This window comes from Sciurus carolinensis, chromosome 7 (genome assembly GCF_902686445.1).
Source record: "Sciurus carolinensis chromosome 7, mSciCar1.2, whole genome shotgun sequence".
In the NCBI taxonomy this organism is placed as follows: Eukaryota; Metazoa; Chordata; class Mammalia; order Rodentia; family Sciuridae; genus Sciurus; species Sciurus carolinensis.
The window spans coordinates 111,969,606-111,995,884 of NC_062219.1; the positions used below are offsets into that span (position 1 = coordinate 111,969,606).

At 51.1% G+C, this 26,279-nt stretch overlaps 2 long non-coding RNA genes across 3 annotated transcripts in view; one reads left to right on the forward strand and one right to left on the reverse strand.

The window, feature by feature from the left end:
- The first annotated feature begins 3,594 nt into the window (after window positions 1–3,594).
- LOC124988902 (uncharacterized) lies at window positions 3,595–20,431 on the forward strand. Of its 2 annotated transcripts, none has more exons than XR_007109515.1 (4): window positions 3,595–3,862; window positions 7,878–8,097; window positions 15,979–16,086; window positions 20,169–20,431. It is a non-coding gene; the product is annotated as an uncharacterized LOC124988902 (long non-coding RNA). The 2 variants fall into 2 exon arrangements; XR_007109516.1 differs by lacking the exon at window positions 3,595–3,862 and adding an exon at window positions 4,001–4,259.
- A 2,298-nt stretch (window positions 20,432–22,729) lies between these two features.
- LOC124989643 (uncharacterized) overlaps window positions 22,730–26,279 on the reverse strand; it is a 47,322-nt gene continuing 43,772 nt past the window's right edge. The window contains exon 3 of the long non-coding RNA XR_007109598.1: window positions 22,730–22,903. This is a non-coding gene — a long non-coding RNA (uncharacterized LOC124989643). The remainder of the gene's footprint in view (window positions 22,904–26,279) is intronic.

The following is a 26,279-nucleotide window of genomic DNA, read 5'->3' on the forward strand; positions in this document are numbered from 1 at the left end:
GTAATCCAAGCAGCCTGGGAGGCTGAGGCAGGAGGATCACAAGTTCGAGGATAGCCTCAGCAAATTAACGAGGCCCTAAGCAACTCTGTGAGACCGTGTCTCAAAATAAAAAATAAAAAAGGACTGGGGGTGTGGCTCAGTGGTTAAGTGCCTCTGGGTCCAATCCCACATACCAAAAACAAGAACAAAAAATTGTTGTTCTCTAAGTTCTCATTCTAAGGATTCTATTACGCATTGTAATTTAGCCTGGTCTACTTCAGATTAATACTTGATTCTAGTTAATCATAGACTCTCAGCTGCAATCTAGCTCCTGTCCCTGGCCAGTCCTCTGGCCATTTAGATCACGTACATTCCATCCATATAAACATTACAGTGCTGGGTTTATTGCTTTATACTATCTTTCAAGTCTTTCCAAGACTTTTGAAGAAAGGAGAAAATGTCTTTCACATTAACCCACATATCTACCTTCCTGGTGGGCTCCGTTTCTCCTCAGGATTTGAGGGATCCCTGGTGTTCCCATACGGCTCTGATCACTCCCATATTTTATACTATTATTATTATTATATATATCACATCTTTATTTAAGACCAACAATATGGTTTTGCAATTATTATTTTATGCAATTGTTTTTAATTTGTTCTTTTAGATGTATATGACAGTATAACTTATTCCATGAGGACCCCATTCTTGTGGTTGAACATGATGTGGAGTTTCACTGATTTATACATGAAAATACGAAAGTAAAGTGCGATTCATTCTACTATCTTTCCTATTTCCATCTCCCCTCCCTTCCCTTCATTCCTTTTTGCCTAATCCAATGAACTTCTATTCTCCCCTCCCCTTATTTTGTGTTAACATCTGCATATTAGAGAGAAGAGTCAGCCTTTGGTTTTGGGGGATTGGCTTATTTTACTTAACATGACAGTCTCCAGATCCATCCACTTACCAGCAAATACCATGATTTCATTCTTCTTTATGGCTGAGTAATATTCCATTGTGTATATGCACCACATTTTCTTCATCCATTTATCTGTCGTAGGGCACCTACATTTGTTTCATAGCTTAGCTTTTGTGAATTGAGCTGCTATAAACATTGATGTGGCTGTGTAACTGTAGTATGCTGATTTTAAGTCCCTTGGGTATAAACCTAGGAATGGGTAACTGGTCAAATGGTGGTTCCATTCCAAATTTTCTGAGAAGTCTCCATACTGCTTTCCATGTGGTTGCACCAATCTGCAGTCCCACCAGCAATGTGTGAGTGTACCTATTCCCCACATCCTCACCAACACTTACTATTGCTTGTATTCTTGATAATTGTCATTCTGAATGGAGGGATATGGAATCTCAGTGTAGTTTTTAGCAATTGTTTTTAAAACCAGTTAACAGAAAAACATATTTATAGTGTCTTTTATATTTACCTTTTGTGGTAATTCCATTTTTGTTGCTCTATATTCCTTCATGTGGATTCAGTTTGTCTAGTGTTATTCTTTTCAGCCTGAGGAACTTACTTTCGTATCTCTTGTAAGGTGGATTTGCTAACTTGCCTGGATGTGTCTTTATTTGGTTTCATTTTGAAGGAGTCTTCTATTGGCTCTGGACTACTCCTTGGCAGGGTGGGTTGGTTGGTTGGTTTTATTTGGCTTCTTTCAGCACTTTGACCATGACTGTCCAGTTCCTTCTGTCTCATCATTTCTGATGTGAAATCAGCTGTTAATTACACTGTAGTTCCTTTGTATGTAATGCATCAGTTTTTGTCTTGATGTTTTTGAGATTTTCCCAGTCTCTATTTCAACGGTTTTATTATGATGTCAATGGATTTTTTTGCATTTATCCCACTTGGACTTTGGATGTGTAAATTAATGTTTCCCATCAAATTTGGGGACTTTTTGTCCCTTATTTTTTCAAATGTTTTTCTGCTCCTTTCTCTCTTTTCTCTTCTTCTGGAACTTCCATTAAGTATGTTTGATGTTGTTCCACCGGCCTCTGAGGTAGTGTTTAGTTTTCTTTGTTCTTTTTTCTTTCTGTTCTTCAGATTAGTTGATCTCAGCGAATTTAGCTTTAAATCTGCTGATTCTTTGTTCTTCCAGTTCAAAGATGCTGTTGAATTCCCCTAGAGATTTCTTCATTGCAATTATTGTACTTTTCAAACTCCAGAATTTCTAGTTTTTTTTAAATAAATTTTCTCTTTATTGTTATCCTTTAGTTGATGAGTCATTTGATGAGTATTTCGTAAATTCTTTTACATGGTTTTCTGTTAGTTCTTTGAACACATCAAGAGTGTCTGCTTGGAAGTCTTTGTCAAGTTCAACATCTGGGTACCTCAGAGACAATCTCTATCGACTATCCTTTTCTCTCTGAATGAATCCCACTTCCCTCTTTATTTGCATGTCTTGTGGTTTTTATTGTAAACTAGACATTTTAGGTAATACCTGGTGGCAACTTTGAATTCTAATTCACCACCACCACCACCACCACCAGGTCACCCTTACTGAACTTTGCCTGTGTCCGCTGGTTGGCTTTGTCTAGCAAGTCGCCTAGGCTAGTTCTAAGGAATCTCTCTTCCTCACAGTGTGAGGCTACTGCTATCTGCTTAGTTTGTTTTTAGTTCTTGTTTTTATTTTTGAGTCTGGTCTCCCAGCAATTGCTCCTGGGTTGGGGTAGCTTAGTGATGACCCATGATTGATCAGATTGTGCTTAATTAAATACCTTGATCCAGGAAGGCTTCAACCCTCTGCCAATGGATCTGTGTGTGGGTTGGGGAGCACCGTCATACTGTAGGTGGCCCTGATCTTTACTCTGTGTGCTCAGCTAGGGCTGGGTAGACAGCTAAGGCCCTTCCTGTCTTCCTTGTGTGCATGTAGCCTTTTACCCCAGGGATAGATAGGAGCTTAGCAAGGCTCAATATGACTTTCTTATTCCTGGCTATTCCTACTAGCCATCTGGATGATTTTTTACTTCCTCCAACCAGAATTATACTTCAGGCTAGCTGCAATGTTGGCCTTAACATATGTAAATTTTTAAAAGATTTTTATTCTTTTTAGTTATACATGACAATAGCGTGTGTGTTGACCTATCATACATTCATGGAGTAAAACTTGCCATTCTCATGGCTGTACATGATGTGGAGTTTTGCTGGTTGAATATTCATATGTGAGCATAGGAAAGTTCTGTCGGATTCATTCTGTGGTCTTTCCTGTTCCAACATATGTCATTTTAACTAAAGTAATATACCTCTACTGAGCTGGTGCTGAAGTCGTAGTCACTGACTGAGCACACAGGGGGCTGCATGGGACAGGTTAGAGACTGGTTTCCAACCATCAGCTCTGCAAATGCTGAACTCTGGCTCCGACACCCCTTGGGTGGCGTGTAGGGTGGGGGTGCCCGAGAAGAGCCGGTACAGCAGCTGGATTCCCCAGAAGGCAACGCAGGCAGGTGGTGGTCATCCAAGGTGGTTGGACTTGTCTCTTCAGGACACCCAGCCCTGCCTGCTCTGGGCCTCTGCCCCCAGGGACGCAGGCCTGGCAGCCCTATCAGCAGGCCTGGGGTGGGAAGCCAGGTGCCCTCTACACTGGCTCCCAGTCACCAGAAGCCTGCCAGGCACTCAGGAGGAAGGTCTAGCAGAGCCAAGAGGACGATCAATTCCCTCCTGGCAGGGCTGCCCGCGGGCGGAAGGGGGGTCACTCAGGAAGCAGCAGGCTCCTGACCCAGAAGCAAGGGCCACAGAGCCCTGGGACCAGGAGGAGCCCTTAGACCCCCGGGTACTCACTTAGAAGACAAGGAGTCACAGGGCAGCTTCTCCCACAGGTACTGCCCCTGTCCTTGGTGTGGACATGCACAGAGAGGCCTGTGCCTGTCACTGAAGGTCAGTGTGCTCTGCAGTCACCGTGGGGCGAGGGAGGGGGAGGACGGGAGGACTGGGCTGACAGTCACGTACGCTGATGTCACTGGGCACTCCACCGCTCTGCCTCCCTGAGGTATCACCTTCCTCGTGGTCAAGCCTGCAGCTCCAGGGCCAGTCACGTCCCATCCCTGGCATGGCTCTTCAGGCGACTCGCGGCACTACCGCTGGGGCGCCTGGGTCTGGGTGGCGATCACCAGCACTGCCAGCGTCAGCTCTGCCCCCCAGAGGCGGGGAGAGGAGCCTGGGGAGCAGGAGAGCGGCAGGGACAGGTGCCCGGGCCAGGAGCCAAGCTGAGAAGGTGTCCCAGGAGGCCCGGGGGCTTCGCAGCTTGGGAGGCTGAGCCCAGCTCCTACCCCAGGTGAGCCGGGCGCGACTCAGGAGCTCCCGGTCCAAAGGACAGAGGTAGAACCCTGGCTGCCCAGAGCATCCAGCGAGATGGCGAGCAGGCCTCTCTCAGGAGCCCCCTCCAGCCACACACAGCCACTGGCTGGGCAGAGGGGGGCGGCAGTGGTTGAAGCCCCTACTCGTCTCCTCCTCTGTGTAGGGCTCCCGGGTCACCCAGAAGCGTCGCTCGCAGGTCCCTCCCTGCTACTTTGAGCACCCCGCAGGTGCCCCACATGTGACTCCCTGCGAGGCTGGAGAGGGACTGCCATCACTCCAGTGCAGACAGACGCGGCGTCCCTGTGTCTGAGCTCCTCTCGGGGCTGGGTCCAGCAGAGGGAGCTGCCAGCCAGCAGGAACGGAGGCCAGCTGTCCCTGACCTCTGCGATGGCCTTGAGGGGCTCCTGCACCTGCCCAGGTGGGGGATTCACCCGATGGCTGGACATGGAATGCCTAGAAGCCCACGGAGGGACCCGGGTCACGGCATCCCACCCCGCCCTCCAAGGCTGTCCCCACAGAAACCCCTCTGAGGAATCACAAGCTCTGTACCCAGCCAGCTGAGGCTACGGAGTCCTTCCCTGTGTCCCTGGGTCAGGTAGCAATGCAAGGGATGAGACCAGGGAGTGAACTCTGCTCCCTCGTAAGTGGCTCTGTGACTAGGCAGGTTATGTAACATCTCTGGGTCTGTTTTGTCATCTGTAAAGTGGGCAGGAAAGTGCAGGGAACGTGCCCGAGAGGAGCCCAGTTCTCTCCACTCCAGGTCTCCGGTCGTCCCTCCTGGGAACCTCCTGTGCTGAGGCTGGAAGGCTGGGGGTGAGAGGTGACCAAGGCCGGGCAGCAGGGCTACAGCAGGCTTCCTGTGGAGGTGGCATTTGAGTCAGGTCTGGAGAGAAGCTTCCTCACCTCCCAACACACACAGCAAGCAGCAGCCAGAATGAGGTGACACTGAGGAGCAAGGGGCATGAGCTCACTGGCTCTTCCTTTAGCACCACATGCCCTGGCTGCAGGTCAGCCCCCAGCAGGACCTACTGCTACCTCTTGCTACTCCGCATCAGCACTGAGGCCTGGGGTCCCCTCCCCTTCATATTCTACACATTTATTGAGAACTTACTACATGCCAGGTCCTGTTCTGTTTCTAGAGAAATAGTAGTGAGCAGAAGTGACCTCACAGAGCTGGCATTCTAGTGGAGGGTGACAGATGTTAAACAAATTAAGCATATTAGAGGGTGGCCGGTGCTCTGTGGAAACATTTAAAAGGACAAGAGACAGGTATGAGGGGCACAAGGAGATGATATGGCATTTAGAAGGGAAGTCAGAGTAGGCCACACTAAGAAAGTGACATTTGAGTAAAGATGTGTGAGGAGGAGCCATGCGCACTGTGGAGGAGAACAGGCCACACAGAGGAACATCATGTGCAAAGGCTCTGTGGTGGTAGCACAGCTGGTTTGTATGGGGAAAAGCAAGGAAATCAGTGAGAGGCTAGAGTAGGGGGAGATGAGGTCAGAGAGGGAGAAGGGACTAGGTCCTACAGGCCAGGCGACCATTGTCAGGACTTTCGCTACAGAACAAACACACCCATTTCCCTGATGATTGGTAGGAAGTAAAGAAATGCCACCTGCTTTAATAAAGATGAGCCTAGAATTTCCTAGATCAGCACTGGAAACACCCTCCTGACTGACAGGGGTAGCCTGATCCATGCGGCTCTATCTCCTGGGGATCTCTCTCGGATGGCGCCACCCCACAGTGGTCTTGGGGGAGGGAGGGAGGCTGCTCAAGGGAACCCTGGGAACAGCCTGAGGCAGTGGCCTCCTTGATCCTGCATCCTCAGTGCCTCGACTTATTGGGGAAGGAAGGAGAGAAGGAAGGACAGACGCCGGTCCTGTTATTCCCTAAACACCAGAGTCCAGGCTGGGGTGTTTAAAAGGCCCAGGACAATGAGGTCAGAGAGAAGCAGGAAGCAAGGCCTCCCCTAAACCTACTCCTTTCCCACCCTGGGCTGCTTCGGTTGGCTCCTGGGTGACATTCCTGTGGTTGAAGCCATCTACATCCCCTCCCTAATTCACACACCTGAGCCAGCCGGCAACTTCAGAGACGGCAACCACAAGTCCAGATGGCGCCTCCCTCGCCCAGCATCTTGTCCGAGACCCTTCTCTTTCCTCCTGAGCCACTTTGAAAGAGCCATCTCCTTGGGACCCCTCCACCCCATGCACAGGTGGCAGCCGGGTGGACCTACCAAAGGAGCCTAGCCTCGGTTAGTGTCGGACAAGGGCTGCCCCAGGCAGTGGGGGATGTGGCTTGGGTGGGTAGTAGTACTAATAACAACAGCCACGATGGTGGGGGTCATGGTCATCAAACCTCTGTCCAAACCTGTCACCTGCGTGATCTCATGGAGTCCCACCCGAGAGGCCTCCATGAGCTGTCTGAGGGAACTGGGGCTCTGAAAGATCAAGGGACTTTAAGGTGCCCTTCCCCTGGTGGCAGGGTGGCCTTTCCTGCTGCTACTCACCCACCCTGGAACAGTCAAGCAGAAGGGTTCAGCCAGGACACCCCGATCTCCTGCAAGACCCAAGCTCTGTGTGGCAAATTCTAGCCCTGCCCCACAGAGACAGGTTCTGGAGTTGAGGGAGGACAGTAGGAAGGGCAGCAGGTGCTGATGAGATGGAGAAGCCCCCTCCTGTCCCGGCCCCACTGTGGGACATCAGAGTTGGTTACTGGGGCTCAGACCACCCCCAGGGTGAGCTGCTGCTTCTCCAGCCCACCCGCCTGCTCTTCACCACTGGGGGCTGGGAGAGGGGCCATAGTAGGGGCAGGCCCAGCTCCCACCCCAGGCCAAGATATGTCTCCTGCCTACAGAGCCCGGGTCTGGGGTTCCACATGCACAGAGGAGGATTTCCGAGGCTTCCAGAGCTGAGTCCCTGTCTGGAGGGGTCCTGGGGAACTGGCCCTGCCCACTCCGGACCTCAGCCACCCTGTCCACCCTAGGGCAACTGCCTGCCTGAAGGCCCAGCTGGGGGTGCTGAGGACAAGCTGCAGGACGGCCAAAGAGTGCCCTGTAAGCAGGGGCTGAATCAACCCAGCCCTGCAGCTCCTCTCCCCTCGCCTCTGCACACCCAGAGCACCCACCATCCCGAACCCACAGGGAAGGTGCCCCTGTCCTTAGACTTGGGATGCCTGGCAACCTCTCCCCCTCCCCTTGACTTACATCATCCATGCACGTCTGACTCCCAGGAGCAGACAGGCCTGGGACTGCGGGACCTGGACCGGAGTCCCCTCCACACGGGCCTTGATGTGCGGCTATTTCTTCCTACTCTTTCCCTCCTAGGGAAGAGCAAGACCGAACAGGAAAGGAGAGGCGCATAATCCTGGGGCGGGGGCCTGGTGGAACAACAGAAAGAAGCTGGGCTGGGGTGGCACAGACCTGGTTCCCCTCCTGACTCCCCTCCTGACTCTCCCTGATTGCTCTTTTTTCCACGTCCCACCCTTTGAAACTTGACTGATTCTGCTGGGCTGGGGATTGAACATGCTTGCACACTCTAGGCAAGCACTCTACGACTGAGCTACACCCCAGCCCTTTCTCTTTTCCATTTTGAGACAGGGTCCCACTTGACCTTGAACTCGTGATCCTCCTGCCTCGCCCTCCCCAGATGCTGGATTACAGGCATGTGCCACCATGCCGGACTTCGAGAATAGAAGTGATGACAGTTCTAACCCAGAACGTGTCCGTAATAGTTGATTAATATTCACACAAACAAGGCCAAGATGAATGGGGTCCTTGTCCCCGTGAGCATCCTCTGGAATGACTGTGGCCTTATCATGTGAGTACTCTTCGGTGAGCTCAGGGATGATGGGCATCCTGAGAAGCAGTTCCATGGTAAAGGAAGGAACCCATGGCTTTACACTTTGGAATTCACCTAGCGCCAGGAGGGATAGGAGGCTGGGAAATGGAGGCCCTTCCTGAACATCTTGACCAGGCCAGGTAGAGAGAAGAGGGATAACTGAGGGATAATGGCACAGAATAGCTGAAGCAAACCCCATTTTGAAAGTCCATGTTGAAAATCTAGCAAAATCTTGGCCGAATCCTGGTTGATGGCTCACCCTGCAGAGTTGGGGCCTCAGGATAAAGATCTGGATTGGTGCTCTGTCTTTAGCTCTGCTAAAGGATAAAGTATGCCCAGGCTTTCCTCTCAAGGGGACACACCAAAAGCAGAGAAGGGTAAGCCCAAGAAGTCAATTCCAGAAAAGATAAGAGCAAGTGTTAAGATAGAACTGGCCAGAGGGAATTTCACTCCAGGTTTTGAAAGGCCTCTTGCTCATGAGCACAGCAGTCTCAATTGATGTTAAGTAATTTGCCCCAAACCACATAATTACAAATGGTCAGGATAGGATTCCAGCTCCCGCAAGGGCCGGGGGTTTCCTCTCCAGACCCTCTAGCTGCTTCTGCTAGGAGCAAATGACCCTGGGTTCTCCAGGCTTTGTTCTTTCTCACTGGGAGGCAGGGGACGGGAAGGCTCACTTTTGGCCAGGGGGTGAAAAGGTCTGTTTGGATATTCTAGTGGTGCTGGCTCTTGTGACAATAGCAGGGACACACCTCCCACGACAGCTGATAAATGGATACCTGGAATTCTCTAGGGCTGGCTCCAGGGACCTGATCTTCGGCCCCAGACTTCTCAATATTTTTATTAGTGACTTGAATGGAGGCCTGAGGGTCTCCCTCCCCAAGTTTGCAGATGACCTGAAGCTGAGGGACCAGGCCCAACAGCTAATCAGGATTCCAAATTAGGCTGACAATGCCTGGAAGAATAGGCGAAGTCAACAAGAGAGATCAGAGCAGGCACGAATGACAAGTCCATCTCCTGGGTGAAAAAAAATCCAAGTCAAAAGTAATATGGATGTGACCCTATAGAAACCCTGGCTTATGTGCAGCTTATTAGTGGCATTGCCTTGGATACTGGAGGCAACCTAAATGTCCACCAGTGAGGGATCAGTTAAATACTTTGAGTAGATCACACGATGAAAGACGATGGGGCTGATATAAAGAATGAAGCAAGGAGTTATAAACTGATAGGGAAAATTCTCCACCTTATCTGAGTTAAGTTCAAAAGCAAGATGCATGACAGTGTTTGCTGACAGTGTAGACTCTAATTCTCTTTGTCCAAGCGAGAATTTGTGTTAGATTTGTAAATGTATTTAATCTCCAGAAAGATAGACAAGAAACCAAGTGACTCACTTAAGTCTTCACACTGTGTATCTTTTGTGTTGTATGCATTTATGTGTGTATAAAGTGGTGAAAAAGACCTAGAAGTTTGAGTGATCACTGAGAGTTGACTTTTTTTTAAAAAGACTTTAATGTGAGGCTATATTAATAGAGCATAGAGCCTGGCTGTCGAGGGTATATGTCCCGCTATACCCTGTGCTGGTCAACCTGTAGCACGCAGAGGGTGGGGTTTCCCTGAGGGAGCCGTGTTTGAGGAGAAACGCTGGTAACTAGACCAGACCTTGGGGAAGAGCTTGGCTAGAATGAAGCGGGTTGGGCAGAGAACCTTGACAAGCACAGACAGGCGGTAGGCGTGGAAGGTCATTGAGTTTGGGCAATTCAAGGTGCCCAGGCTGGTGAGGTGGGTGAGAACGATGCCAGCCTTCTCTAGTTTGTCAAGGGCTGGCTTTTGGGAGCAGGAGGGGCCTGGTTCTTTTATTTGCTCTGAAGGATGGGACTTGGATCAAAGGTTTGGAAAGTATAGGGAGGTGAATTTTGGCCTCAGCTTGAAGACCTTTCTAATTAGAATGACCTGCAGCTCATCATAAATGAGCTCCCTGGCATCAGATGTATTCAAATAACCACTGATGATCATCTGTCTACAATGCTGGAGAGAGCCTTAACAGAATCACTGGGACCTCTATTTGGGGGCTCACTGAAGGCCTGTTGAAGCTGAATCTCTGTAGTCCAAGTCTATAAATTGCTCTTCTGATTTATTTTTATCTCAGATGCAGAGATAATTGAATTGATTGGCATTCCTTGGTTCCCAGTATACTATCATTGTTGACCTACTCAAACCCTCTTCAGTGTTCCTTTTGTTTCTTTTTCTTCTTCACCTCATCTCTTATTGCCTACTTCTCACCCCAGAACCAGATCCAGACCCTGCATCTTCTTTGTATACTGGTGAGGTTTTCTGCATGTTTTATACTTTACATGAGGGATATTATGCTGTAATTCTCTTGTTTCTTTTTCATTCAATTTTGCTATTAAGATCTATCTTTGTATATTTGGCTTGCTTCCCTTCACCTCTTGGAAGGGACCCACCCCACCTTACTTACCCACTCCCCCAGTTTCTCTCAACTCCCCCACCTCTCCAAATTTTACTACCATGAACACCCTGTACAAATCCTCTTTCATTCCTCCTGGGTCATTTTTCCAGGCTATAGACCCATTTTTGTGGGATTCTGAGATGCACGGCATACACATCCCTTGCTGAAGACAGCCAGATTGCTCTCAGATGGCTGTACTGGCCTGTCCTCTTGCCTTTGGACCCAAAAGTCCCACCTCCCTGCACGGAGCTTGCTCTACCTTTCTAATTTGTGCCATTCAGGTGGATGTGGAGGAACTTAATTGTGTGAAACAGGTGTCTCTCTGGTCACTCGTGAATTTGTGGATCTCTTCATTTTCTTTTCAGCCGTTGAACTTCCTCTCTTACGACGTGCCCACTCATGTATTGGCCTTTTGGTCCCTATTCCATTTCCTTTTTGTTGATTAACAGGAACTTTCTAAGGTATTACTAATCCCTACCAGGTTTTTAGATTGTACCTCTCTTCTCCTAGTCTGAGAATCTTCCTTCTTATCAGATGTGTTAAGGATTATTTGGGTTTGGGAAGCCTGAGGGCAGATAGACGCTGCCTAATTTCTAATTCTTTCACTTTGTACTTTTTAAGGTTCTTGGGCTTCCTGAGGAGTTACCTTGCCATCTCTGTGGGGGAAAACAAAGAAGGCGGGGAGTAAGTGTGGGCGGGGTGTCATTGTGAATGTGGATGAGGAGCTGGAGTTGCCCCTGCATCTCTAGTAGAGCTAGAGATACTGTGAAGATATCTAAGTGACCCACCGTGGCCAGGTTTGTGGATCCACCTGGCAGAGGGGGGAATGTGTAAAACATACTTCATTTGGAAAAGACTAGAACATCTCATGTTCAGAAGACATCATTGACCAACTGAACTTTTCTTAACAATAGAAGCTCATCTCTTTTATCTCTGTGGAAGTTTTAAATTATGACTGCAAATTTTTTGGCAATGCTCCCACTGAGAGAGAGAGGAGGGTTTCTGATTCCTCCCATTGAATCTGGGGTGTGTTGGGCCTGAGTACTTCCTGTGCCCAGTAGAACTCAGCAGAAATGATGCTGTGTGATTTCTGCAACTATTATGTAACAGGTCATGCAATTTCTACCAGGCTTTTCTTGGACACTCACTCTGGGGGAAGCTACCATGTAAGCCATTTAACTCCCTGAGGCTGCCATGCCAGAGAGGACATGTGTAGATGTTCTGGTCAGCAACACTAGCTGAGATCCCAGCCAACGATCAGCACCAGCTGCCAGGCATGTGAGGGAGATCTCTTGGATATCCTGTTCTGATATCTGACAACAACTGCATGAGAGGCCTTGAGTGGCAACTGCCTGGTCAAGCCCTTCCTGAAATTCTGACCCACAAAATCATCAGATGACAAAGTTGCTGTTTGAATCACTAAGTTTGGGGGTAATTTTCTATGCGGCAATAGTAACCACAACAATCTCCTTGAACATAGTAAGCTCACTTCCTTTAAATCTTTGCTCTTTACTCTAATACAGGTAGCCTATGTAGACCTATTTCTATTGTCTATTATTTCTGATGTTTTTAATAGAATGTTGTCTGACTCCTTTTGTGTATAGTTATTTTTGATTATGTGTTGGACATTGTTTTTACATTTTTTTCTTAGAAATAATGTGAAGTCTTGGATGATACCTTCCTTCAGAGAGGATTCACATTTGTGCCTGGAGCACCAACAATACAGGGTTTCCTACTTTCATTTTAAGGATTGAGTGGAAACTGAGCTATTTCTGGTTCACCCTTAACTCCTAGATGTACCCCTTTTTGGAGTCTCTGCTGAGGGAGAGGGAGTTCACTCAGTTTCACCATTTGGCAACCCTGGAGCTTCAGTCCATGCCCTCATGGTCTCATAATGCTGTCAAAAGAATTGCTCAACTTTTTGGGCTCTCAGGTAACTCTTCTCAAATGCTCCCCAGGGCTTGGGGAGACACAAAATTCCAAATTCCACTCTTATCTCTCTAGGTCTTAATCATGGCCCAGAAATTCTTTACTATCTTGTTAGTTCTCTGATGTCCTTGAGCAGATTTTAAAATATTTTGTTCTGCTTTCCTAATTATCCTCAGTGGTATCAGTCTAAATCACTTTATCTGCCATTACTAACTTTTGTATATTTCTTTAAATACCACAAATATAGAGAAAACTGAAATTATGTTCTCTGAAAGTCCTTGTTTGAAAATGTGTCATATACTCTTAAACCTTCTTAAAAAGAAATTGATCTAATCCAATATTCCACTCAAGAGTGCGGTAATAATTAAAACAAAACCATGTCCCTAAGAGCTAGGGTCTATCATTTGCTTTGCCTCTACCCTGAATAACTCAGGATTGCTTTAGTTTTTTACTTCTTGGATATATTTCTTATTGTTTATGTTTTTGCTGCCTGTTGTGTTTCACTTTCAATAAGAATATCTTAAATAACCTTTACCCTATTCTGATTTAATTCTTTTAGTACATATGCAAATTATATAGTCAAGCTAGCTTCAATGGTGTGTAACAGGAGTACATAATCTCTGATTCAGGTGGGAAAAAAAAAAAAGTTCCAAAGTATAATTGTCAAAGCTTTAAAGTATAATCCCTAAACTCATGTCAGACAATTTTCAGGAATGCCTTTGGTCTGCTCAGCAGTCTCTAGATCTGAGACCTGGGTCCAGATAGTAGAGGTGGTTAAGTATGAGGCCCTGGGTAAGTAAAGTGTCGCGACGCCTGCCCTGACTTAGGTACCCCCTGGAAATGGGGAACTTGAGGACATGAACACCACCCTGCAGTAACTCAGGGGCTTTGGCCAGCCCTAGGCCTCAGTCTCTTTGTTTCTTAGGCCCCACCCTGTCTCCTGGCCAAGGAGACTCAAGAAATCCTGGCAGAGAATGATGCTCCCTGCTGCCCAGCGGAGATGACCACTTCATGGAGAGTGGAGAGAGGAAGGAGGAGGAAAATGAAAAGAAAGGTCCTCTTTCAGACTTAAGACGATGTGGAGTGGCTGCTTCACTGCCTGCCAAGAGCTGACTCACCAGTCTGGGACGAGGTACTACAGGTGCACTCGGACCAGCAGACAATAGGCGCCTGTTGCAAACAGCCCCACACCCCAGAAAGACCACCGAGGTCAGGCGAAGACAGCCCCTGAGGGAGCATGGGGGCGGAAGGGTGGGCAGGAGAGGGCCTGGCCTGGAAGCTGTCACTCTCCAGCTCTCCCAGGGCCTGGCTCTGAGCATTCACGGCCACAGAGACCCTGTGATTTCATGACTGAGGGATAGAAGCCCTGGACCAGAGACCAGGAGCCACCACCTTGGAGTGTGGGTCTCCTTCCTCTCCTGGCTCTGACTGCTGTTGTCAGCGTGCCCTGTGACAGTGGAGAAGGCACACACCTTTTCTTTTTTATAGCATCCAGTGTCTTTTAACAAATTCTGCATCTCAATATTTAGTACACACTGACACGTAAGTTATTGGTATCTATTTACTGCTTGAATAAGTTAATATAATAGCATGTTGGATTTATTTTTTCTTTCCTTTTTTTTTTTTTTTTTTCTTGGTACCAGGAATTGAACACAGGGGTGCTTAACCACTGAGCCACATCCCAAACCCTTTTTTTTTTTTTTTTTTTTTTTTTGACACAGGTTATCACTGAGTTGCTTAGGGCATTGCTAATTTGCTGAGGCTGGCTTGGAACTCCCCATCCTCCTGCCTCAGCCTCCCAAGCCTCTGGGATTACAGGTGTGCACCACCATGCGAGGCTCTTTCCACATTTTTTATTGGTGCATAATAGCTGGACATAATGATGGATTCATTGTTATGTATTTGCACAGGCACATAGTATAACAATATAATTTGATCTGTATCGGTCCCCAGTACTTCCCCACTCCCTCCCCACATTCCACCCACTGGTTCCTTTCCTCTACTGAGCTGCCCATGATTTTCATGAAATTCCCACATCCACCCCACCCCAGCCTGCCTTTTCCTTTTTCCTCTCTAGCTTCCACATATGAGAAAAAACACATGACCCTTGACCTTCTGAGTTTGGCTTATTTTGCTTAACATATGGTCTCTAGTTCCATCCATTTTCCTGCAAAAGGCATGATTTCATTTTCCTTTATGGGTGAATAAAACTCCATTGTGTATATATAGCACATTTTAAAAATCTATTCATTCATGGATGGTCACTTAGGCTGATTCCATAGTTTGGCTATTGTGAATTATGCTGCTATAAACGTGGGTATATCACTGTAGTAAGACAACCTTAATTCTTTAGGGTAAATACTGAGGAGTGGTATACCTGGGTCATATGGTGGTTCCATGCCTAGTCTTTTGAGGATCCTCCATACTGATTTCCATAGTGGTGGTACTAATTTACAACCCCACCAACAGTGTAAAATTTGTTCCCTTTTTTCCACATCCTTTCTAGCATGTATATTATTTGGATTCTTAACTGGTGCCAGATGAAATCTCAGTGTCGTTTTGTTTTGCATTTCCCTAATTGCTAATGGTGTTGAACTTGTTTTCAGATTTGTTGGTCATTTGTATTTCTTCTTTTGAGAAGTGTCTGTTTAATTCATCTGCTCATTTATTTATGAGGTTGTTTGAGTTTTGGGTGCTTACTTTTTTGTGTTCTTTGTATATTCTAGATATTAAGCCTCTGTTAGAGGAGTAGCTTGCAAATATTTTCTCCCATTTGTAGGTTTTTTCTTCATATTCCTGTTTCCTTTGCTGTGCAGAAGCTTTTTAATTTGATGTTGTCCCATTTATTAACTCTTGGCAGTATTTCCTGAGATTTAGGGGTCCTGTTGAGAAAGTCCTTGCCTGGCACACACCCTTTCTGAGCCTCATTTTACCCCTCTCTGAGTTAACATCTCATCTACAGTATCTCATTAAATCTTCCACTGGTCTTTGAAGTAGGTGCCATTATTAGTCCCATTTTATAGACGCAAAAACAGGCACAGATGGTCCAATGATGCAGAGCTGAGAGCTGAGTTTCAAAGCCAGAGCTGTGCCAGTCTAGAGTCCATGCCAACTCCTGCTCCGTGCAGCTACTTGGGTCAAACAGGACCTACCACCCTGCATACTGGCAAACGTAATGCCTGCTCTGGGTTCTTGGCAGAGGCAATAATGGTGGGATGCTCTGGAAGCTTCCTGGAGGAGGGGAGACGAGCAGCTCCTGGCAAGGTGGTGGGCTGCATGGGAGGTGAGGGCAGTGGGGGCTGGGAGCTGAGACTTCTGCATTCTGCAAGTTGGGGGTCTGTGTGGAAGGTCTGTGTGGGTCTTTGGGCCGGGGCAGGCCGTTCACGGCTCTGTCCATTGCTAGCTATGAACTTAGGCATGTTTCTGAGATTTTTAGGGCTTCTGTTTTCTCATCCATAAAATAGGAATGATAACACCAGCTCAAGGGGCGCACATTACAGCAAGTCGTGGAGGGATGGCCCACACGGAGCGCTCGGCACCGCCCGGAGCCCTCTCTCTACCTCTCTGTCTGGGTGAGGCCTCACTTTTCTTCTTTCCTCAGAGGCCTCCTTGGCCCGGTGTTGGGCAGTCTGGCATCCCCTCTGGCCCTCCACTCCTTAGAGTCCACACCCCGAGTGGGCCCAGCTCCTTCTCTCCTTCCCCAGGGTGGATGCTCTGCCAGGAGGACTCCATCCTGGTCCCCATGGGCCTCTTTCTCTGCCTTTACCTCACCGAAAGGAGCTGAGGTGCAAAGACCCCAGAGTTCAATGCCTGGAGAGCCAGCCCCGCTCCAGCTGGGTCGATAGCCCTCACTGGAGTCTCCCCACTAGAGCGAGGCTGTGAGGGGCCCACTCTCTTGGGGGCTCCAGGGAGAGTCCAGACGTTTCCAGACCGCACTGCACCCCTGGGGAAGCGGTGGATAAGACAGACAGAGGTCAGGCAGCCTCCCTTCCTCATCTTGCTGCTGTCCAGAGCCTCCTGGGGTTCTTTGCCTGAAGAAAGAAAACTTGCTCTTGGTGTTGAAGGACAGGGCCTTGATAAGGAATTAAGTGAGCAAATCCAGCCTGCATGTTAATCCTTCCTGCTCAGTGGCCCAGGGATCTAGGATGGGTAAAGGCCCGGCTGGGACCAGTCATGTCTAGACCCAGCTATCAAGGCGGCAGACAATTAGCCAATTAGGCTGGAAGGAACCAGGCCTGGTTTCTGGAGCTCTGGGCTGTATCTCCCAAGGCAGCAGTACGCTCTGCAATTGCAGGTTTAGGTGACTAGGAGGAGGCTGTGGGGACATGCTCAGGGCCCCCAGTGTGCCCAAATGAGGCAAACTTTAGCCCTTATCCACTACCCCAACCTGCATCCTGCATCCGAGCCTGCCATGGCAGAGAGTGTGGTACAAAGCCACCACTTGGTGATGGTCAGCTGCTGTCATTATTATTGCTTTTATTGTCTCTACCATGCACTGAGCCTGTGATGTGACATTTTCTCCAGTAAGTCACATTATTTACCCCAGCTTAAGAAGGGGAAAAAATTGAGTGGTGAGTCAATTCCTGGACTCCAAAAGTACACACCTGAAAGCTAATCTCTAAATATTACATGGTGCTGGGTTGGAGCCATTCCAGAAGAGTCCCTAACTCAACCAGACCTGCCCATCAGGGTTCCTGGGGCAAGGAGAGCTCAGGAGTCTGCGTTCCTAAGGACCTCCTGCCATCGCCATCACAGCTTCCCCCCACAGGAGGTCCATGGGTCTGACTCTGAGCAGGTTGAGGCCATGAGGAGAGCACCCCCTCCCCGTGCACATCCCTCCCTGCTCCAATGAACTCTCAGCCACCCAGAGTGAGGGACAGGAAGGGAGGACACATCTTTTCAGCCACTTGCCTCTTTTACCCACTGAGAAACCCTTAGTGGTGTGACCTCTCCCCAGAGGCAGGGTCATGGCAGGGGTGGTGGGCAGCATTCCAGATTGAGGGGCTCCCAAGCGTGGTCTCTGGGCCAGCCTGGCAGACTCTTGTCTGCCTCCACCACAGGGAAGGCCCAAGGAGGGGCCTCCGCTGCTCTGAGCCCCCCTGGATCCCAGGAGAGAGGCGGGCTCTCAGGCCAACAGCTCCTGCACTTGGGCCACCCACCCCACAGGCAGCTGGGAGGGTCTGTTTCTCATTAGCCTCTCTGGGCCTTGAGGAAACCAAGGCTTGAGGCCGGCCAGCGGCCTTGTGGTTTTGGAAGGAAGAGGAGGCCAAATCCTCAAGTTCCTGGGGTCTCTGCTTTCATAAGCCTGTACAGGCAGACACACACGCACACATCTGTGCACACACATGCACACGAACTGGCAGGCACACCTTCAGACAAACACCCACACATGCACAGTGTGCTCAAGGCTGCAGGCCTGAGGGGAGGCCCGGCCCAGGGTACCCTGTAAGGCCTCAGCAGTCAGGGAAGCAGGAGGATCCTGGTCTCAGAAGGCCTCGTCCTCACTGGCCCTCGAGTCTCCCAGCTCTGTCCCTTCCTCTTCAGGCTGTTTGGTGCTGGCGCAGGGGAGGCCATCAGCTCTGGCAAGGCTCTGACAGGTTGTCCTCTCCAACCTGTCCCAGAAGGCTTTCTAGGCCAAAGAGGGAGACTCATGAGGTGTGAGGAGCCTCTTCATGAAACCCCCTCCTTTCTCTGTCCCCTTGGATATGAATCATAGTCCCACATAGTGAGGGCCAGGACTGGTGACCAAGGAGCACATCTCACCAAGGTCGGATCTTGCTGGGTGACCAGGCAGGCACAGATCAGACCTGTTGACCTCAGACCCGAACGTTCCTCCCTCCCTGGTTAGCTTCAGGGCTGGGTCCTTGGCAGCCATCAGAACTCAGTCTTGCTGGGGGCTGGGATCTTGGTGCCCTGGGCCAGGAAGAAAGGGCATCAGGGTCCTAGGACCTTGGACGCAGACCTGGCCTTCTGCCCTGGCCCTGTTGGGGGCCCCTGTGTTGGTCCTGGGGACAGCCATCGCATCCCTACTTCCCCTCCCTCGCTTGCATTTTGGGGCGTATAAGCTGCTACCAGTCCCACAGCTCTGGGCGCTCGTGCTAGGCTGGGCTGACACTGCACGGCCGGGGCGAGCTCGGTGCCAGGCATGCAGTCAGTGCTCAATGCATGCTGAGCTGCAGGTGCACCAATTGGGCTCCAAATTCCTTTCTTTTGTATCTTTTCGGTTCTCCTCTTCTGTGTCCCAGACCTGGGACGTTTCCCAGCACTGCTTAGGTCCCCCCAGGGCCGTGGCTTGAACTTCCAGGGCCCATAGGAGTTAGTCCCCAAATGGTCCCCGAGATGAGGACGATTTTTCACCAGCCTCACTGGACCTCAGGAAAACTGAGGATTGAGGCCCACCAGCAGGGTATTCGATTCACTGGAGACAGTGTTCCTCGGAAAGGCCTGGGGATGCCATTTGGGGGTCAGTAGTTCTTGCTGATTCATGGTCATTATGGGCAGAGCCTCTGCCCTGGCCATGCCTGACACTGGCCTTTTGCTAACTCTCAGGACCTGCCCGTCTTCCTGGGCAGAGGGCTGGCAGCTGAGAGAGTCCTACTGTGGGCCCATTCTGGGTGCTGGGGGGACTTCAGGCCATGCCTGCCCAAAGTTGACAGTCTGAACTGGGAGATGCCCGCTCTCCACAGAGATGGGTCACAGGCAGCAGGCACGGCTCAGGACAACTGAAGCAGACAGGGCCATGGTGCTAACCACTTCCCTCAGAGACGGGGCTGTGTACAGAGGGACAGACAGTTCAAGGGTCCTCCCAGAGGGGCTGGCAGCAGAGGTGGACCTCAGGGTGCCTAGAGAAACATCTCTGTCTCTGGGCTGTGAGGGAAGCAGCTTTGGGTTTAAGAGTTCAGCCCAGACTGTCTGGGTTTGTATTCTGGTCTGATCCTCATAGGCTGAGACCTCAGGCAAGTTATTTAAGACCTGTGTGCTCCATAAAACAGGATGATAATAGTTCTACCCCGTAAAACTGCTTCATGAATTAAATGAGATATTCCAGATCAAACACTCAGAGTAGTGCCTGGTACACAGTAAGCCCTCAGCCGATGGTAGACATTATCGCTGTGAACTGGGGGTGGGGGCAGTAGGCCAAAACTCACCCTAAAGGGTCTTAATTGACTGTTGACATTTGGTTTCCTCCACTGGACTCTGAGTTCCCCAGGTCCTTTATCTCTTATGCCTGGCACATCTCAGGGACTCAAAAGCATGTGCTGAAAGGAGGAACACATGAACGAGTGAACTAGGGAGAACCGGGCATCCAGAGAAGCTTCTGGAAAGAGGCAGCACTTGGGGAAGGACCCCACAGGGGAGGCAAGGATAGCCGAAGTGAAGGCTGGGAGGCCTCTGGCTGGCTGGCATTCACCTGGGCTGTGGTGAGACTCTTGAGGACAGGAGCCCAGGCCGGCCAGAAGGGATCCAGGTGGGAGAAGGCGAGAGAAATGGAGCTGGTCGGAGCCCACCACGGAAGCTGGACAGTTGTGTCCCCTTCTGGGTCGCGAGGGTCTGGGGTTGGCTGAGGGCTACCCACTGAGGTGAGGATTGATGGGAAAGGGCGGGAGGGGCAGCTGGGGCCCTTCAGCCTGAACCCCTTTCCGTCTCCACGCAGGCACCGGGGACCGTTTATGGAGCCTGGCGTTGGGTTGTCACTGGGAGAAAAGCCAGCCTCGCTCCGCAGACCCCTCGGCCAGAGGAGACACAGTGTTGGAGATAAGAAGATTTTAAAGGAATAAACCCCACCAGGAGGCTTGGAAGGGGAAAGGCTGAGCGTTCCTTCGGCCCCTTCTTCTCTTTTCTTTCCTTCTCTTTCTCTTTCCCTCCCACTCTTTCTTCCTCCTTCTTTCCTTCCTTATTAAAATCAGTCTTTCTGAACAACCTGTCTTCTGGTTTTAATCAACAAAAGTCCCCCTTCGGGATACCACCCCGGCTGACACCCGCGGACCTGTGGACTTCATTGGTCTGATGATGTCCGTGGGTCATCCTGTCGAAGCCTCCTCCAGGTCCAAATGGCCTGTCCTCAGGGAGCCCCAGTCGAAGGGGGCGGTAGAGAGATACACCCCAAGTGTCAGCCTGTTCACGGCAGGAGCAGGGGTGTGGAGTGAAGTGGGCCCCAGAATCCAAACCACACAGGGTAAGGGAGAACTTTCCAGAAGCTGTCAGCTAAAGGACACGGGGGAAAGCTGATACCCATGTGGTTTTCGGGAGCCCGCTCCCCCTCTCTGTCCCCAGTCTATCCTAATGAACAGGGAGGGTCACTGGAGTCCAGTCTCCCCTTGAGACAGAGGTGGGTCTGGGTTGGAGAAGCAAGATGCTGGGACAGGCCTGCAGAGTGGCCCTCTGGAGTCTGCGGGTGAGTGACCACAGGAGATAAGCTGTCTTTGATAAGGGGCACTCAGGCCACCTCAAGTAGCAGAGAGCCTGTCGGTGACAAGCTGAGCCTCGCACGGCCCAGGACCTATGTATGGAGGGGAGGTGAGTAGTGGACCGAAGCCCGCAGCCGGGGTGGGGCCGGAGGGGCCAGAGGCCACGAGATGCAGCTGGCTTCTGTGCGTCCCTCCCCATGTGGGAACACCCCCATTCCCTGCCCGGGAGCCTCCCCAGCATATCCTTAGTGGACAGAGATGGTGGGGACAGGACAGGAGGGGGTGGGTTCCCAGCAGCTTCTTGGCTTCCCCCATCACATCATAATCAGTGCGTGCTGACTGGCCACAGGCACGTCTGTGGGATACTGGCGGAAGTTCCCATGGCCTACAGGGAAGTGGGAGGCTCCAGGGAGGGGAAATACGAGACTCAGATGGCTGCGCTGGCTGTGGCCTTTCCACTGCGGAGGAAGACCCCTCTGGGGACCAGATGATAATTAACTTAGTTTGTCTGCAGGCATTTGCAAACACCAACACTGAGACACCCCTCACAGTAAAGAAGGAGAAACTGAGCACAGAGAGGGGAGGGCACGTGCCTGGAGTCACACAGCATTGAGCGTCCCCAACTCTCCCCTCCAGGCAGCACGGAATCTGCAAAAGTCAAACTTCGCCTCTGCATACACTTGGGCGCATGTGTGGGTGCTCATGGGGTGCGCTCTATAGGCATGGTGGCTGCGGCCAGGCCCTGCAAGGAGTCCCAAGTACAGCCCTGTCCAGACCCCCAGCCTTCTGGTCAGCAGAAGCGACCCACATGGGATGGCCCCAGACTTGCAGGCGACACTCTCTCATCACCCCATTAGCTGCTTTCCCAGTGACCGTCCACAGGCGGTTCTCATTCCAGCCTGGCACGCCCCTAGGCCCAGCAGGAACATCCAGGACGTGGCTCCTGATGAGCCTTCATGGCTCACCCGGCTCACAGCAATTTTATAAAGAGCACAGTCTGGTCAGGGGGGCAGATTAGACTCAGGGAACTGCCTCACCCCGTAGTGCCCAAGAGAGACCCATGGTCTCCCTCACTTTCCCTGGCAGAAGAGGGAGCAAAGAGGCATGGGGACAGCCAGCTGTGGGGAGAGGGACCCATGACATAAATGGAAATGCCTGCAGTGAATGTGGATAGAGCACACTGCATGCAAACACATGCAAATATCATGCAAATGCACCCCAGGAGGAAGGGAGGGACCTGTGGAAATCAGGCCCTGGAAAGTCCTGACAACGAAGCCCTTTGGATGAACGGGATCCAAAGGTCCCCAAAGGATCCCAAGACAGAACTTGGGTCCTCCTACTACCTCAGAAACCTAGCCCTCCCACGCCATCTCCTCCCTCTCTCTTGTGGGCTTCTCAGGTAAGGCTGTCGCTGGAGAGAGGTCCAAATGCAGCCTCCCATAGAGCCCCCTCTACCTGTCCCAGGCCACGCCCCTGGATGCCCTCCTCTTCCCATGTCCCAGGTCACGCCCCTGGATGCCCTCCTCTTCCCGGCTGCGGCTGCCCATCCCCCACGGCTGCAGCCTCTACCCGAGTCTACCTTAGTCCCCACAAAGGGGGCCTGAGTGGTCTGCCCATGGAAAGACGGCCTCCCCCAGAGTCCGTGTTGTTCCCAACCCTGCCCAGCACACAAAGGACGCTCAGTAACAGATGAGTGACGGAATAAATGAATGGATAAACACAGATTCAGAGGCACGGTCGTTGCCCTGGGGGACCCTGCGCGCTGGCCTTCCACTTCTTGCTTTCCACTCTCACAGCGGTCCTTCCGGTGGGACTGGAGTATTTGTGCTCTTCCTTCACCTCCTGGAGTGGCTGGGGCTGGGGTGGAGGAGCGGCTGCGTCCCTGTCGCCCCGGGTCCTCTGGTGGAGGGCTCTTGAGTGAGCGGTCTCGTGAGGGTTCTGGGTGTTCGTTTACTCCTCTCACCTCGTGGACTCCGAGGACCTGAATGAAGAGGACAGGCTCAGTCCACGCCAGCACTCGGGGCCTGGCACACAGGGGACACACCAGAGCAGGGGTGGGTGGGTGGGTGAATGGGGACCAGGTGTCTGCCACGGGACTCGGAGGGACTTGACTCCGGGGCGAGGAAGGGGTGATCGGTGAACAAATGAATGCGAGCACACATGACTGAGTCCTGCGGGGGTCTGAGGACCCGGGGCTTTCCCGCCCCAGCCGGAGTAGCCCCACGCACATCCGCCCTGTGCTCAGATCTGAGCGCCTCTCCTGACCTTGGCCTGAGGCAGCTACAGCCCCCAGGCCTCCCCTGCCTCCCCTCTCCTCACTCCTGCCACAGCCTGGCTCCCCTTGGCTCTTCAAGGGACCTCCACCCAACCTGACCAGGAGTTTGAGAGCCCCCATCTTTCTTCACAGATGGAGGTCAAGTTCTGGAGTCAGTCAAACCCGCTGGTATCAAGTCTTCCTTCCGTCACCTGCCAGAGTACAAGAGACTTCCGGTCTTGCTTTTCCCATCTGTAAAATGGGGATGATGCTGACTATTAAGAGGATAAAATGAGATTCCATATTCACTCCTGGAATGGAGCCAGCTGCTAGGCCAGTGCTTCTTGACTAGGGCTGCCCTTCCCTCCCTGTCCCCGCCGTTATCCCTACAGTCCCCATGGGCTCAGGAGCACTACCCTGCTTTCTTGGAACAGGACTACAGCACCAGTTCTCCTAGGGAGTGGAAGTCCTGGAGCTGGTTTGGCAGGAGGTCCTGGCCTGTTGGTGGAAGGAATCGGGATCATTAAGCCAGAAAAGTGTAAGTAACTCGAGAGACAATTGGACCTGGAAATTGGAGAGCTCATGGTCAGACAAGAGATAGGACTTCCCAAGAACAAAGATTGAGGGAGAAACACAATGGCTGAGGCAGAAACCAATGCTCTGTTGCCTGAATTTAGAGGAATTTGAAGGAAAAAATAAAAGATAATTTGAATTCATCTTCTGCTTCCAAGTTTTCAAAGTGTTTGCCTAATTGTATGGCCACCGCGTACTGCTTACAAAATAGGTGGTAAGCGTTGTGAGTTCCCTCCATGCAGAAGAAAGTCCTGAGGGGTCATGGGACTGGTCAAAGATTCCCAGCACAGGTGTCAAGGACGGGGGTCCAGAGCTCTTATGAACGAACACAGATTACTCGCTTTCCCTCACCCTGTCCAAGGGTCAGCAAGTTGGCATATTTTATTTACTTTTTTTTTTTTTGCAGGGCGGGGGGATGGAACCAGGGCCTTATGCCTGCGAGGCGAGCGCTCTACCTCTGAGTTCCACCGCCAAGGTCAGCGTGTCTTGTCAGCATGTCTTCTTAGCCGAGGCTGGAGGCTACTTTCTTTGCTTGGGTAAGGAACAAGTGGGAAATGGGAGGTGGGGGCTCCCCCACACTGGAGAACGCCTGAGTCTGTCCCTTGAGCCGCAGGGAGGTCTGTGGAGGAGATTCTCTCCCGGGCAGGAAAGCAGAATGGGACAGCCAGAAGGGGGCCTGGTCTGGATGGAGCCCGGGCTTCCACCAAAGGCAGACGCCTCTTTGACCCCATCTGGGCGCCCCCTTTCCTTCCCCGTGTGGCCGGCACCCCTCTTCTCCCGGCCGGCCCATCTCCGCCTTGCCCTAGCCTGCAAACAATGCATTGTTGACAATCTGCAGGGGCCAAACACTCGATAACAGGGTCCCGCCACGCCAGACGTCCTGACAGCGGGCAGGGCTCTGCTGTGACGGGGGTGCTTTGAATACATCATCCTGTCAACCGAGTTTATTATTCTTTCGCTCAAGATAAACTACAGCCGCCAACGAGGGGCTGTATAAATTCCAGGCTCAGAAGTCAAGTCGAGCAGGCCCTCCCTGTTGAACACCCCCTCTCACACGCACATGGACACAAATCCTGCTGGGAAAACACCGCGCCCCCCGCCGCAAGCTCTGGGGGCTCGGTAGCCTCTCTCTCACGGGGTGGTCCTGGGAGCAGCTGCAGACATCAGGGGTCCCAAGGCTTAGACCCATGCTTGGGCCACTTGCCTGGCCAGGCCTGAGGCCACTTCCTCTGTGGGCCAGGGAAGGTCTCTCCAGGGGAAACATCTGTCCCCAGGGTCAGGCCCTCTGTCTGCCTGAAGCTTTAGCCCTGCTGTGGGTGGCCAGAGCGCCCACAAGCCGGCGTCCTTTGTCGAGGAGGAGGTGGGCTTTCAGACTCAAACATGGGAGGTCAACCCCAGAGAATGTGGACCCGACGAAGACTTCTGTGGGACGGGGCAGCAGGGAAAAGCCGAGGAATCCCTGTCACCTCCAGAGACGGGCATCCCTGTGCCCAGAGTACAACCCAGCCCTCTCCCCCAGTGCCCCAGCTATTGACAGCTGAGGGGAGGGCCCATGGACTTCATTTCGGCCTTGTCCTGTCTCCCTTGGGGGCTTAGAATTAAAAACAAAACCACACTCAGTGTAGGGACAATAATAGGCAGGCTGGCGACCTTGGGCTTCGGTGATAGACCGTGACAGACTCTCTAGTCCTCCATTTCCTTATCCATAAAATGGGCAAATAACTTCCCTCCTGGTGTCCTCACCCTGCAGGGCAAGTGTGGCCCTCTGCCTAGCACTTGCATGCCCCAGGTGGTCCCCACTCCCTCTCCCTGCTCCTGAGGGGTCTGCTCAAACCCCACTGAATCAAAGGCCTTCACACCTTGCCTTAATTACTTTTCACCATCTATTTTCTTCTCTCTCTCTCTCTTTTTTTTTTTTTTTTGGTCTGAGGTATTCTGTCTTTCCCATTCCCATCTCCCCTCTCTTCCCCCATCTGTCCCCCCATTCCCCTCCCCTTGTCCAATCCTCCAATCTGGTGGAAACCACCCCCCTCCCCGATTGCAAGTCAGTATCCACCTCTCAGAGAGAACATCTGGCCTTTGGTTTTGAGGGAATGGCGTATTTCCCTTAGCATGATACTGTCTAGCTCCATCCATTTACCAGCAAATGCCATCATTTCATTCTTCTTTGTGGCTGAGTAATACTCCCTTGTGTATATGTACCACATTTTCTTTATCCATGCATCAATTGAAGGGCATCTAGGTTAGTTCCACAATCTAGCTATTGTTAATTGAGCTGCTATGAACATTGATGTGGCTGCATCACTGTAGTATGCTGATTTTGAGTCCTTTGGTATAAATCTAGGAGTGGGATAGCTGGGTCAAATGGTGGTTCCATTCCAGGTTTTCTGAGGAATCTCCACACTGCTTTCCAGAGTGGCTGCGCCAACTTCCAGTCCCATCAGCAATGTGTGAGTGTACCCTTTTCCCTCACATCCTCGCCAACATTTGTTGTCGCTTGTATTCTTGATCATTGCCATTCTGACTGAAG